The sequence below is a fragment of the Triticum dicoccoides genome, chromosome 1A (assembly GCF_002162155.2).
Source record: "Triticum dicoccoides isolate Atlit2015 ecotype Zavitan chromosome 1A, WEW_v2.0, whole genome shotgun sequence".
In the NCBI taxonomy this organism is placed as follows: Eukaryota; Viridiplantae; Streptophyta; class Magnoliopsida; order Poales; family Poaceae; genus Triticum; species Triticum dicoccoides.
Window position 1 is genome coordinate 385,368,506 of NC_041380.1, and position 14,725 is coordinate 385,383,230.

Below are 14,725 nucleotides of genomic sequence, written 5' to 3' on the forward strand. Positions count from 1 at the left end.
AAATCCTAAATCTTTTTAAGTTGTTCATTCAAGGTCCTAATTCCTTTTGACCACCACTGACCTGCGCAAGTGGCGCTTTGACCCTAGCCACGTTGTTGACAGGAGGTCCAACAACGGTTGGATATTTATGCAAATTGGCCCCTGTGATATTTCTCCTTCCGTCCCTAGGTCATCTTCCTCACTTTCTTCTCTTTGCCGACACTCCATCACCATGTATGCCCCGCTACCATCGGGGACGTTAGCGTTGGTGACATGCCCCTAACCTGCGCCCTCCCATCGCGTCCAGCCCGAGCTAAAACTAGCCTCCGCTAGCGGACGACAACATCTACTACGCCCCAGGGACGCCCACCTCCCCTTTCTCCTGTTCCTTCCTTCATCTCATCCTCACACCTGGTCTATCATCTCCCTATCTCCCCTGTAGCTGATCTAGATGCCGTTCGCTGGAACCCTTGCGTCACCGGCCAGATCCGATGCCCCGCGGCCGGATCGGCCCAACCCCGCCGCCGTAGCTCTTCTCCTCCTTGGCTCTTGCGAGTTTCGTCACTCCCGTCCTCGTCCGTCCCTAGCGGGTGTGCGAGCGCCCCGTGGGCCACCAGTGCCTTCGTTGGCTGATCTTGCTCATGCGTCGTACGTAGTGCATGCACATGCGTGGCGATGGACACGACTGATGATGGATTATTCATAGCGGCTTTGGCACCATCCTAATACTGATGTTGTCGGACTACTATCGCCGATGACCTCCGCTTCTCACCGGAGTAGCATCGTCGCCGCCGCCGTCCTTCGGTTTCGCCAGGGAGGGTGGGGAAGAGAAAGGGACCGCGGTGTGAAAAAATTAGTATTCGAGGGCTTTTTTGCAAATATGCATAGCCGGTCGTTACTCCTCTAGGGTACTCTTGTCCACATAGCCATGGTCAAAATGCCACGCATGCAGGTCGGCGGTGGTCAGGCAGATTTAGGACCTTAAGTGAACAACTTAAAAAGATCTAGGACCCAGATGTGCATTTTGAAAGAATTAGGACCCGGTCGACATTTTCGTGAAAGAATTAGGACTGCCCATGCATTTTACTCTTCAACCAACCACATCGCCACCGTGAGATGAAGGCGCGTTGATATGTCTCCGTTGTATCTACTTTTCCAAACACTTTTGGCCTTATTTTGGACTCTAACTTGCATGATTTGAATGAAACTAACCCGGACTGACGCTGTTTTCAGCAGAATTGCCATGGTGCTATTTTTGTGCAGAAATAAAAGTTCTCGGAATGACGTGAAAATCAACGGAGATTATTTTTGGATTATATATAAAATATTGGAAGAAGAATCCATGTCAGAGGGCCCACACCCTGTCCACGAGGGTGGGGGGCGCGCCCCCTGCCTCGTGGACCCCCTGATGCTCCGCCGGCCTCAACTCCAACTCAATATATTCGTGTTCGGGGAGAAAAAAATTGAGAAAAAGGATTCATCGCGTTTTACAATACGGAGCCGCCGCCAAGCCCTAAACTCTCTCGGGAGGGCTGATCTGTAGTCCGTTCGGGGCTCCGGAGAGGGGAATCCGTCGCCATCATCATCATCAACCTTCCTCCATCACCAATTTCATGATGCTCACCGCCGTGCGTGAGTAATTCCATCATAGGCTTGCTGGACGGTGATGGGTTGGATGAGATTTATCATGTAATTGAGTTAGTTTTGTTAGGGTTTGATCCCTAGTGTCCACTATGTTCTGAGATTGATGTTGCTATGACTTTGCTATGCTTAATGCTTATCACTAGGGCCCGAGTGCCATGATTTCAGATCTGAACCTATTATGTTTTCATGAATATATGTGAGTTCTTGATCCTATCTTGCAAGTCTACAGTCACCTCTTATGTGTTATGATCCGTTAACCCCGAAGTGACAATAATCGGGACCATTATCGGTGATGACCGTAGTTTGAGGAGTTCATGTATTCACTATGTGTTAATGCTTTGGTCCGATACTCTATTAAAAGGAGGCCTAAATATCCCTTAGTTTCCAATAGGACCCCGCTGCCACGGGAGGGTAGGACAAAAGATGTCATGCAAGTTCTTTTCCATAAGCACGTATGACTATATTCGAAATACATGCCTACATTACATTGATGAACCGGAGCTAGTTCTGTGTTACCCTATGTTATAACTGTTGCATGATCGATCGCATCCGACATAATTCTCCATCACCGATCCAATGCCCATGAGCTTTTCCGACATTGTTCTTCGCTTCTTTACTTTTTCGCTGCTACTGTTACAATCACTATAAAACCAAAAGTGCTATCGTTACTTTTACCACTATTACCACTACTATCATGTTACTTTGCTACTAAACACTTTGCTGCAGATATTAAGTTTCCAGGTGTGATTGAATTGACAACTCAACTGCTAATACTTGAGAATATTCTTTGGCTCCCCTTGTGTCGAATCAATAAATTTGGGTTGAATACTCTACTCCCGAAAACTATTGTGATCCCCTATATTTGTGGGTTATCAAGACTATTTTCTGGCGCCGTTGCCAGGGAGCATAGCTCTATTCTTTGAGTCACTTGGGATTTATATCTGCTTATCACTATGAAGAACTTGAAAGATCAAAGAACCAAGATTTTTCCCTCAACTACGAGGGGAGGTAAGGAACTGCCATCTAGCTCTACACTTGATTCACCTTCTGTTTTGAGTAAACTTGTGACACCTACACATGCTATTGATTCTGATAGGTCGCATGTTACTAATGATGCCACTTCTACTTTGCATGATACTTATGATGAAACTACTTCTATGCTTGATACTACTGTGCCACTAGGTGAATTTCTTGATGAACAACTTGCTAGGGCTAGAGAGGATGAAATTATTGAAACAGATAATATTGATGAAAGTGATGATGAAGATTCTCCCCCTAGATATGAATTGCCTGTTGTGCCTGAGGGTTATGTTATGGATGAAGAAACTGCTAGAGACTTCTTAGTTTGCAATGATAAGTCCGATCTTAAGAAATTATTAGCTAAACTTAAAGAAAAGTCTTTGAATGCTAGAATGAAATATGAACCTGCTTTTGCTACTTCACCTATCTTTATTACTGATAAGGATTATGATTTCTCTGTCGATCATGAGTTAATTACTTTGGTTGAATCTGATCCTTTTTATGGCTATGAATCTGAAACTGTTGTGGCACATCTTACTAAATTAAATGATATAGCCACCCTGTTCACTAATGATGAGAAAACTCGCTATTACTTTATCCTTAAGTTATTCCCATTCTCATTAAAGGGCGATGCTAAAACATGGTTTAATTCTCTTGATCCCGGTTGTTTGCGTAGTCCCCAGGATATGATTTATTACTTCTGTGCTAAATATTTCCCCGCTCATAAGAAACAAGCTGCCTTAAGGGAAATATATAATTTTGTGCAAATTGAAGAAGAGAGTCTCCCACAAGCTTGGGGGAGGCTTCTTCGATTACTTAATGCTTTGCCTGATCACCCTCTTAAGAAAAATGAAATACTTGATATCTTTTATAATAGACTAACCGATGCTTCCAGAGACCACTTGGATAGTTGTGTTGGTCGTGTTTTCAGGGAAAGAACTGTTGATCAAGCTGAATTGCCATTGAATAATATGTTGACTAATGAAAATAATTGGGCACTTCCTGAACCTACTCCGAAGAAAAGGGGTATTCTATTTCTCAGTCCTGAAGATATGCAAGAGGCAAAGAAATCTATGAAAGAAAAAGGTATTAAAGCTGAAGATGTTAAGAATTTACCACATATTGAACAAATACATCGTCTTGATAAACCGACACATGTAGTAAAGATAAATTCTCTCTATATATTTGATAAATCTGAGATTCCATTTACTAAGCTTGCTAGCCAATGCTTGGATGAGTTTGATGACTTTATGGTTAAACAAGAAATTTCAATGCTTATGTTGGTAGACAATTGAAACGCAATGCTGATATGCTTGAACACTTGAGTGATTATATGGATAGTGTTAAAGGTGAACTTAAACTTATTAGTAAACATGCTTCTATGGTTACCACTCAAGTAGAAAAAGTACTTAAGGCTCAAAATGATTTGCTCAATGAATTAAATAATAAGAAGAGTGATAATGCTGTTAGAGTTATGACTAGAGGTGGTAAAATGACTCAGGAACCTCTGTATCCTGAGGGCCATCCTAAGAGAATTGAGCAAGATTCTCAGAGAACTAATTTTGATGCACCTAGTCCTACTAAGAGGAAGAAAAAGAAAAATGATAGGACTTTGCATGCTTCTAGTGAACCTGTTGTTGACACACCTGAGAATCCCAATGATATTTCTATTTCTGATGCTGAAACACAATCTCGTAATGAACATGAACCTAGTGATAATGTTAATGATGATGTTCATGTTGATGCTCAACCTAGCAATGATAATGATGTAGAGATTGAACCTGTTGTTGATCTTGATAACCCACAATCAAAGAATCAACGTTATGATAAGAAAGACTTCGTTGCTAGGAAGTACGGTAAAGAAAGAGAACCATGGGTTCAGAAACCCATGCCTTTTCCTCCTAAACAATCCAAGAAAAAGGATGATGAGGATTTTGAGCGCTTTGCTAAAATGATTAGACCTATCTGTTTGCGTATGTGTTTGACTGATATACTTAAAATGAATCCTTATGTTAAATACATGAAGGATATTGTTATTAATAAGAGAAAGATACCGGAAGCTGAAATTTCCACCATGCTTGCTAATTATACTTTTAAGGGTGGAATACCAAAGAAACTTGGAGATCCAGGGGTACCAACTATACCATGCTCCATTAAAAGAAACTATGTTAAAACTGCTTGATTTGAATAAGTTGACACCTACTGAAATATCTTTTGCAAATGGCTGATAAATCAACTGCTATACCTGTCGGTATTTGCGAGGATGTGCCTGTTGTGGTTGCAAACGTTACTATTTTAACGGACTTCGTTATTCTTGATATTCCCGAGGACGATAGTATGTCCATTATTCTGGGAAGACCCTTTTTGAATATTGCAGGGACTATTATTGATTGCAATAAAGGAAATGTCACTTTTCATGTTAATGGTAATGAGCATATGGTACACTTTCCGAGGAAACAACCTCAAGTCCACAGTATCAATTCTATTGGAAAAATTTCAACAATCACTATTGGAGGTTTTGAATTTCCTCTTCCTACTGTCAAGAAGAAATATGATATTCTTATTGTTGGGGATGTGCATATCCCCATGGAGGTAACCTAGTGTTATTCGAAATTTCTCCGGTTTCATGTTATTCGAAATGAGTTTGTTAACAAGACCTGATCAACCTTGTTAGTGGATTCCTTTTGAGGAGCATGAGATGGAAGAAGTTAGAAAGCACAACCTTTTGTACCCTCTTTTTACTTTCTGTTATTTATATTAAGTAAAGCAAAAATAGTATTTTCCTGTCTATTTTCTGAATTATCCATGCAATAAAAATACCCCGAAAATAAAAGTTCTCCAAATGCCCTGAAATTTAAATATGATTTTTTCTAGAATGTTTGAGAATATCTAGCACTGAGAACACAGCAGGGGGAGCAGCCACGTGCCCACGAGGGTGGAGGGCGCGCCCCCTGCCTCATGGAACCCACGTGGGTCCCCTCCACTTATCCCAGCCACCACACACTCCTTCCTCCCAAAAAATCACTAGCCAGCTCAAACCCGAGTTCTTGCTCATCTTGCTGCCATTTTCAATCTCCTTGCTCAAAGCTCCTCTCACAAAACTGCTTTGGGGGATTGTTCTTTGGTATGTGACTCCTCCAATGGTCCAATTAGTTTTTTTTCTAGTGCTTTATTCATTACAAACTTTTGCTGCTTAGGTGACCCTGTTCTTGAGCTTGCATGTCAAATTTATGTGGTCAAAAGTAGTTTTAATGAATGATATGGCCTCTAGGCACTTGTAGGAGTAGTTGCTATCAATCTTGTTGAGTTTGGTTCACTTTTATTTTAAGTTACTAAAAATTTCAAAAGAAAGATGAAGAGATTTTTGAGGGGCTCGTCGAGCCGAAGCTCGAAGGATAAGCAAAGTGAAGAGAACAAGAAGCCCAAGTATAATCTCCCTCGTACTGCGGAGGTTCGGCCATGTGAATGGCCTTGTGTTGAGTTCTTGAAAGAGGCCGGGATTCATGAAGATTTTTATCATTTGGCTGATAATGCAGGCCTCACCGCCTTCCTCCATGACCAGCGTGAACAGTACCTCTTACTCACCAATATCTTTGTGCAAAATTTTCATTTCCTGTTGGGGAACGTTGCAGAAAACAAAAAATTTCCTATGTTTCACCAAGATCAATCTATGGAGTCAACTAGCAACGAGAGGAGAGTGCATCTACATACCCTTGTAGATCGCGAGCGGAAGCGTTCAAGAGAACGGGGATGATGGAGTCGTACTCGCCGTGATCCAAATCACCGATGACCAAGTGCCGAACGGACGGCACCTCCGCGTTCAACACACGTACGGAGCGGATGACGTCTCCTCCTTCTTGATCCAGCAAGGGGGAAGGAGAGGTTGATGAAGATCCAGCAGCACGACGGCGTGGTGGTGGATGCAGCAGTGATCGCAGCAGGGCTTCGCCGAGCTTCTGCGAGAGGGAGAGGTGTAGCAGGGGAGACGGAGGCGCCAAGACTTGAGGTGTTGCTGCCCTCCCTCCCCCCTTTATATAGGCCCCCTAGGGGGGTGCGCCGGCCCTAGGAGATGGGATCTCCTAGGGGGGCGGCGGCCAAGGGGGTGGAGTACCCCCCAAGGCAAGTGGAGGCGCCCCCTCCCCTAGGGTTCCCAACCCTAGGCGCATGGGGGGGCCCAAGGGGGGCGCACCAGCCCACCAGGGGCTGGTTCCCCTCCCCACTTCAGCCCATTGGGCCCTCCGGGATGGGTGGCCCCACCCGGTGGACCCTCGGGACCCTTCCGGTGGTCCCGGTACAATACCGGTGACCCCCGAAACTCTCCCGATGGCCGAAACTGCACTTCCTATATATAATTCTTCACCTCCGGACCATTCCGGAACTCCTCATGACGTCCGGGATCTCATCTGGGACTCCGAACAACTTTCGTGTTACTGCATACTCATATCTCTACAACCCTAGCGTCACCGAACCTTAAGTGTGTAGACCCTACGGGTTCGGGAGACACGTAGACATGACCGAGACGGCTCTCCGGCCAATAACCAACAGCGGGATCTGGATACCCATGTTGGCTCCCACATGATCCTCGATGATCTCATCGGATGAACCACGATGTCGAGGATTCAAGCAACCCCGTATACAATTCCCTTTATCAATCGGTACGTTACTTGCCCGAGACTAGATCGTCGGTATCCCAATACCTTGTTCAGTCTCGTTACCGACTAGTCACTTTACTCGTACCGTAATGCATGATCCCGTGATCAACCACTTGATCACTTTGAGCTCATTATGATGATGCATTACCGAGTGGGCCCAGAGATACCTCTCCGTCATACGGAGTAACAAATCCCAGTCTCGATCCGTGCCAACCCAATAGACACTTTCGGAGACACCTGTAATGTACCTTTATAGTTACCCAGTTACGTTGTGATGTTTGGTACACCCAAAGCACTCCTACAGTATCCGGGAGTTGCACAATCTCATGGTCTAAGGAAATGATGCTTGACATTCAGAAAAGCTACAGCAAACGAACTACACGATCTTTGAGCTAAGCTTAGGATTGGGTCTTGTCCATCACATCATTCTCCTAATGATGTGATCCCGTTATCAATGACATCCCCATGTCCATAGCCAGGAAACCATGACTATTTGTTGATCAACGAGCTAGTCAACTAGAGGCTCACTAGGGACACATTGTGATCTATGTATTCACACATGTATTACGATTTCCGGATAATACAATTATAGCATGAATAATAGACAATTATCATGAACAAGGAAATATAATAATCATTTTATTATTGCCTCTAGGGCATATTTCCAACAGTCTCCCACTTGCACTAGAGTCAATCATCTAGTTACATTGTGATGAATCGAACACCCATGGAATTCTGGTGTTGATCATGTTTTGCTCTAGGGAGAGGTTTAGTCAACGGATCTGCGACATTCAGGTCCGTATGTACTTTACAAATTTCTATGTCTCCATTTTGAACACCTTCACGAATGGAGTTGAAGCGACGCTTGATATGCCTGGTCTTCCTGTGAAACCTGGGCTCCTTGGCAAGGGCAATAGCTCCAGTGTTGTCACAGAAGAGAGTCATCGGCCCTGATGCATTGGGTATGACTCCTAGGTCGGTAATGAACTCCTTCACCCAGACTGCTTCGTGTGCTGCCTCCGAGGCTGCCATGTACTCCGCTTCACATGTAGATCCCGCAACAATGGTTTGCTTGCAACTGCACCAGCTTACTGCCCCACCATTCAAAATATACATGTATCCGGTTTGTGACTTAGAGTCATCCAGATCTGTGTCGAAGCTAGCGTTGACGTAACCCTTTACGATGAGCTCTTCGTCACCTCCATAAACGAGAAACATGTCCTTAGTCCTTTTCAGGTACTTCAGGATATTCTTGACCGCTGTCCAGTGTTCCTTGCCGGGATTGCTTTGGTACCTTCCTACCAAACTTACGGCAAGGTTTACATCAGGTCTGGTACACAGCATGGCATACATAATAGACCCTATGGCTGAGGCATAGGGGATGACACTCATCTCTTCTATATCTTCTGCCGTGGTCGTACATTGAGCTGAGCTCAATTTCACACCTTGCAACACAGGCAAGAACCCCTTCTTAGATTGATCCATATTGAACTTCTTCAATATCTTATCAAGGTATGTGCTTTGTGAAAGACCTATGAGGCGTCTTGATCTATCTCTATAGATCTTGATGCCTAATATATAAGCAGCTTCTCCAAGGTCCTTCATTGAAAAACTCTTATTCAAGTAGGCCTTAATGCTGTCCAAAAGTTCTATATCATTTCCCATCAAAAGTATGTCATCTACATATAATATGAGAAATGCTACAGAGCTCCCACTCACTTTCTTGTAAACGCAGGCTTCTCCATAAGTCTGCATAAACCCAAACGCTTTGATCATCTCATCAAAGCGAATGTTCCAACTCCGAGATGCTTGCACCAGCCCATAAATCGAGCGTTGGAGCTTGCACACCTTGTCAACATTCTTAGGATCGACAAAACCTTCCGGCTGCATCATATACAATTCTTCCTTAAGGAAACCATTAAGGAATGCCGTTTTGATGTCCATTTGCCATATCTCATAATCATAGAATGCGGCAATTGCTAACATGATTCGGACAGACTTCAGCTTCACTACGGGTGAGAAAGTCTCATCGTAGTCAACCCCTTGAACTTGTCAATAACCCTTAGCGACAAGCCAAGCTTTATAGATTGTCACATTACCATTCGCGTATGTCTTCTTCTTAAAGATCCATTTATTTTCTATGGCTCGCCGATCAAGGGCAAGTCAGTCAAAGTCCATACTTCATTTTCATACATGGATCCTATCTCGGATTTCATGGCTTCCAGCCATTTGTCAGAATCTGGGCCCGCCATCGCTTCTTCATAGTTTGAAGGTTCACCGTTGTCTAACAACATGATTTCCAAGACAGGGTTACCGTACCACTCTGGTGCGGAACGTGTCCTTGTGGACATACGAAGTTCAGTAGGAGCTTGATCCGAAGTATCTTGATCATCATCATTAACTTCCTCTCTAATCGGTGCAGGCACCACAGGAACATTTTCCTAAGCTGCGCTACTCTCTGCTTCAAGAGGCAGTACTTCATCAAGCTCTACTTTCCTCCCACTTACTTCTTTCGAGAGAAACTCCTTCTCTAGAAAGGATCCATTCTTGGCAACGAAGATCTTGCCTTCGGATCTGAGGTAGAAGGTATACCCAATGGTTTCCTTAGGGTATCCTATGAAGACACATTTTTCCGACTTGGGTTCGAGCTTTTCAGGTTGAAGTTTCTTGACATAAGCATCGCATCCCCAAACTTTTAGAAACGACAACTTAGGTTTCTTCCCAAACCATAATTCATACGGTGTCGTCTCAACGGATTTCGACGGAGCCCTATTTAAAGTGAATGCGGCAGTCTCTAAAGCATAGCCCCAAAATGATAGCGGTAAATCGGTAAGAGACATCATAGATCGCACCATATCTAATAGAGTGCGATTACGACGTTCGGACACACCGTTACGCTGAGGTGTTCTAGGCGGCGTGAGTTGTGAAACTATTCCACATTTTCTTAAGTGTGTGCCAAATTCGTGACTCAAGTATTCTCCCCCACGATCTGATCGCAAGAACTTGATTTTCCTGTCACGTTGATTCTCAACCTCACTCTGAAATTCCTTGAACTTTTCAAAGGTCTCAGACTTGTGTTTCATTAAATAGACATACCCATATCTACTCAAGTCATCAGTGAGGGTGAGAACATAACGATAGCCACCGCGAGCCTCAACACTCATTGGACCGCACACATCAGTATGTATGATTTCCAATAAGTTGGTTGCTCACTCCATTGTTCCTGAGAACGGAGTCTTGGTCATTTTACCCATGAGGCATGGTTTGCACGTGTCAAATGATTCGTAATCAAGAGACTCTAAAAGTCCATCTGCATGGAGCTTCTTCATGCGTTTGACACCTATGTGACCAAGGCGGCAGTGCCACAAGTATGTGGGACTATCATTATCAACCTTACATCTTTTGGTATTCACACTATGAATATGTGTAGCATTACGCTTGAGATTCATTAAGAATAAACCATTCACCATCGGAGCATGACCATAAAACATATCTCTCATATAAATATAACAACCATTATTCTCGGATTTAAATGAGTAGCAATCTCGAATTAAACAAGATCCTGATACAATGTTCATGCTCAAAGCTGGCACTAAATAACAATTATTGAGGTTTAAAACTAATCCCGTAGGTAAATGTAGAGGTAGCGTGCCGACGGCGATCACATCGACCTTGGAACCATTCCCGACGAGCATCTTCACCTCGTCCTTCGCCAGTCTCCGCTTATTCCGCAGCTCCTGCTTTGAGTTACATATGTGAGCAACTGCACCAGTATCAAATACCCAGGAGCTACTACGAGTACTGGTAAGGTACACATCAATTACATGTATATCACATATACCTTTCGTGATGCCGGCCTTCTTGTCCGCTAAGTATTTGGGGCAGTTCTGCTTCCAGTGACCACTTCCCTTGCAATAAAAACACTCAGTCTCGGGCTTGGGTCCATTCTTTGGCTTCTTCCTGGCAGCTTGCTTACCGGGCGCGGCAACTCCCTTGCCGTCCTTCTTGAAGGTCTTCTTACCCTTGCCTTTCTTGAACTTAGTGGTTTTATTCACCATCAACACTCGATGTTCCTTTTTGATTTCTACCTCTGCTGATTTCAGCATTGAATATACCTCAGGAATGGTCTTTTCCATCCCCTGCATATTGAAGTTCATCATAAAGCTCTTGTAGCTCGGTGGAAGCGACTGAAGGATTCTGTCAATGACCGCGTCATTCGGGAGATTAACTCCCAGCTGAGTCAAGCGGTCATGCAACCCAGACATTCTGAGTATGTGCTCACTAACAGAACTATTTTCCTCCATCTTACAGCTGAAGAACTTGTCGGAGACTTCATATCTCTCGACCCGGGCATGAGCTTGGAAAACCATTTTCAGCTCTTCGAACATCTCATATGCTCCGTGTCGCTCAAAACGCTTTTGGAGCCCCAGTTCTAAGCTATAAAGCATGCCGCACTGAACGAGGGAGTAATCATCAGCACATGTCTGCCAAGCGTTCATAATGTCTTGTTCTGCAGGGAAAGCAGGTGCTTCACCTAGCGGTGCTCGTAGGACATAATCTTTCTTGGCATCTATGAGGATGATCCTCAGGTTCCGGACCCAGTTCGTATAGTTGCTGCCATCATCTTTCAGCTTGGTTTTCTCTAGGAACGTATTGAAGTTGAGGACAACGTTGGCCATTTGATCTACAAGACATATTGTAAAGATTTTAGCCTAAGTTCATGATAATTAAGTTCATCTAATCAAATTATTTAATGAACTCCCACTCAGATAGACATCCCTCCAGTCATCTAAGTATAACATGATCCGAGTTAACTAGGCCATGTCCGATCATCATGTGAGACAGACTAGTCAACATCGGTGAACATCTTCATGTTGATCGTATCTTCTATACGACTCATGCTCGACCTTTCGGTCTTCTGTGTTCCGAGGCCATGTCTGTACATGCTAGGCTCGTCAAGTCAACCTAAGTGTTTGCATGTGTAAATCTGTCTTACACCCGTTGTATGTGAACGTTGGAATCTATCACACCCGATCATCACGTGGTGCTTCGAAACAACGAACTGTCGCAATGGCGCACAGTTAGGGGGAACACTTTCTTGAAATTATTATGAGGGATCATCTTATTTAATACCGTCGTTCTAAGTAAACAAGATGCAAAAACATGATAAACATCACATGCAATCAAATGATAGTGACATGATATGGCCAATATCATATAGCTCCTTTGATCTCCATCTTGGGGCTCCATGATCATCTTGTCACCAGCATGACACCATGATCTCCATCATCATGATCTCCATCATCGTGTCTCCATGAAGTTGCTCGCCAACTATTACTTCTACTACTATGGCTAACACGTTTAGCAATAAAGTAAAGTAATTTACATGGCGTTTCTCAATGACACACAGGTCATACAAAAATAAAGACAACTCCTATGGCTCCTGCCGGTTGTCATACTCATCGACATGCAAGTCGTGATTCCTATTACAAGAACATGATCTCATACATCACATATATATCATTCATCATTCATCACAACTTTGGCCATATCACATCACATGACACTTGCTGCAAAAACAAGTTAGACGTCCTCTAATTGTTGTTGCAAGTTTTACGTGGCTGCAATAGGGTTCTAGCAAGAACGTTTTCTTACCTACGCCAAAACCACACCTTGAATTGCCAATTTCTATTTACCCTTCATAAGGACCCTGTTCATCGAATCCGATCCGACTAAAGTGGGAGAGACAGACACCCGCCAGCCACCTTATGCAACTAGTGCATGTCACTCGGTGGAACCGGTCTCACGTAAGCGTACGTGTAAGGTTGGTCCAGGCCGCTTCATCCCACGATGCCGCCGAATCAAGATAATACTAGTAACGGCAAGCAAATTGACAATATCGACGCCCACAACTACTTTGTGCTCTACTCGTGCATAGTAACTACGCATAGACCTAGCTCATGATGCCACTGTTGGGGAACGTTGCAGAAAACAAAAAATTTCCTACGTTTCACCAAGATCAATCTATGGAGTCAACTAGCAATGAGAGGAGAGTGCATCTACATACCCTTGTAGATCGCGAGCGGAAGCGTTCAAGAGAACGGGGATGATGGAGTCGTACTCGGCGTGATCCAAATCACCGATGACCAAGTGCCGAACGGACGGCACCTCCGCGTTCAACACACGTACGGAGCGGATGATGTCTCCTCCTTCTTGATCCATCAAGGGGAAAGGAGAGGTTGATGAAGATCCAACAGCACGACGGCGTGGTGGTGGATGCAACAGTGATCGCAGCAGGGCTTCGCCGAGCTTCTGCGAGAGGGAGAGGTGTAGCAGGGGAGAGGGAGGCCCAAGACTTGAGGTGTTGCTGCCGTCCCTCCCCCCTTTATATAGCCCCCCTAGGGGGGTGCGCCGGCCCTAGGAGATGGGATCTCCTAGGGGGGCGGCGGCCAAGGGGGTGGAGTACCCCCCAAGGCAAGTGGAGGCGCCCCCTCCCCTAGGGTTCCCAACCCTAGGCGCATGGGGGGGCAAGGGGGGGCGCACCAGCCCACCAGGGGCTGGTTTCCCTCCCCACTTCAGCCCATGGGGCCCTCCGGGATGGGTGGCCCCACCCGGTGGACCCCCGGGACCCTTCCGGTGGTCCCGGTACAATACTGGTGACCCCCGAAACTCTCCCGATGGCCGAAACTGCACTTCCTATATATAATTCTTCACCTTCGGACCATTCCGGAACTCCTCGTGACGTCCGGGATCTCATCCGGGACTCCGAACAACTTTCGGGTTACTGCATACTCATATCTCTACAACCCTAGCATCACCGAACCTTAAGTGTGTAGACCCTACGGGTTCGGGAGACACGTAGACATGACCGAGACGGCTCTCCGGCCAATAACCAACAGCGGGATCTGGATATCCATGTTGGCTCCCACATGCTCCTCGATGATCTCATCGGATGAACCACGATGTCGAGGATTCAAGCAACCCAGCATACAATTCCCTTTGTCAATCGGTACGTTACTTGCCCGAGACTCGATCGTCGGTATCCCAATACCTTGTTCAGTCTTGTTACCGGCAAGTCACTTTACTCGTACCGTAATGCATGATCCCGTGATCAACCACTTGATCACTTTGAGCTCATTATGATGACGCATTACCGAGTGGGCCCAGAGATACCTCTCCGTCATACGGACTGACAAATCCCAGAGGTCGGGGGCCGAGCGATGCGTGCTTCTCTCGTACACGTACACGCGTGTGTGCGAGGCGTTGGCTCTAACTGAACCCGAGCGAGGCGTTGGGCTCTAACTGAACCTGAGCGATTGCACTGCAGGCTACGCGTTACTGAACCCGATCGATCGATCGATGGCTTTTAACTGAACCCGATCGAGCGGTTCCTTTGCTACTGCTGCTAACTGAAGCCGATCGATGCTGCC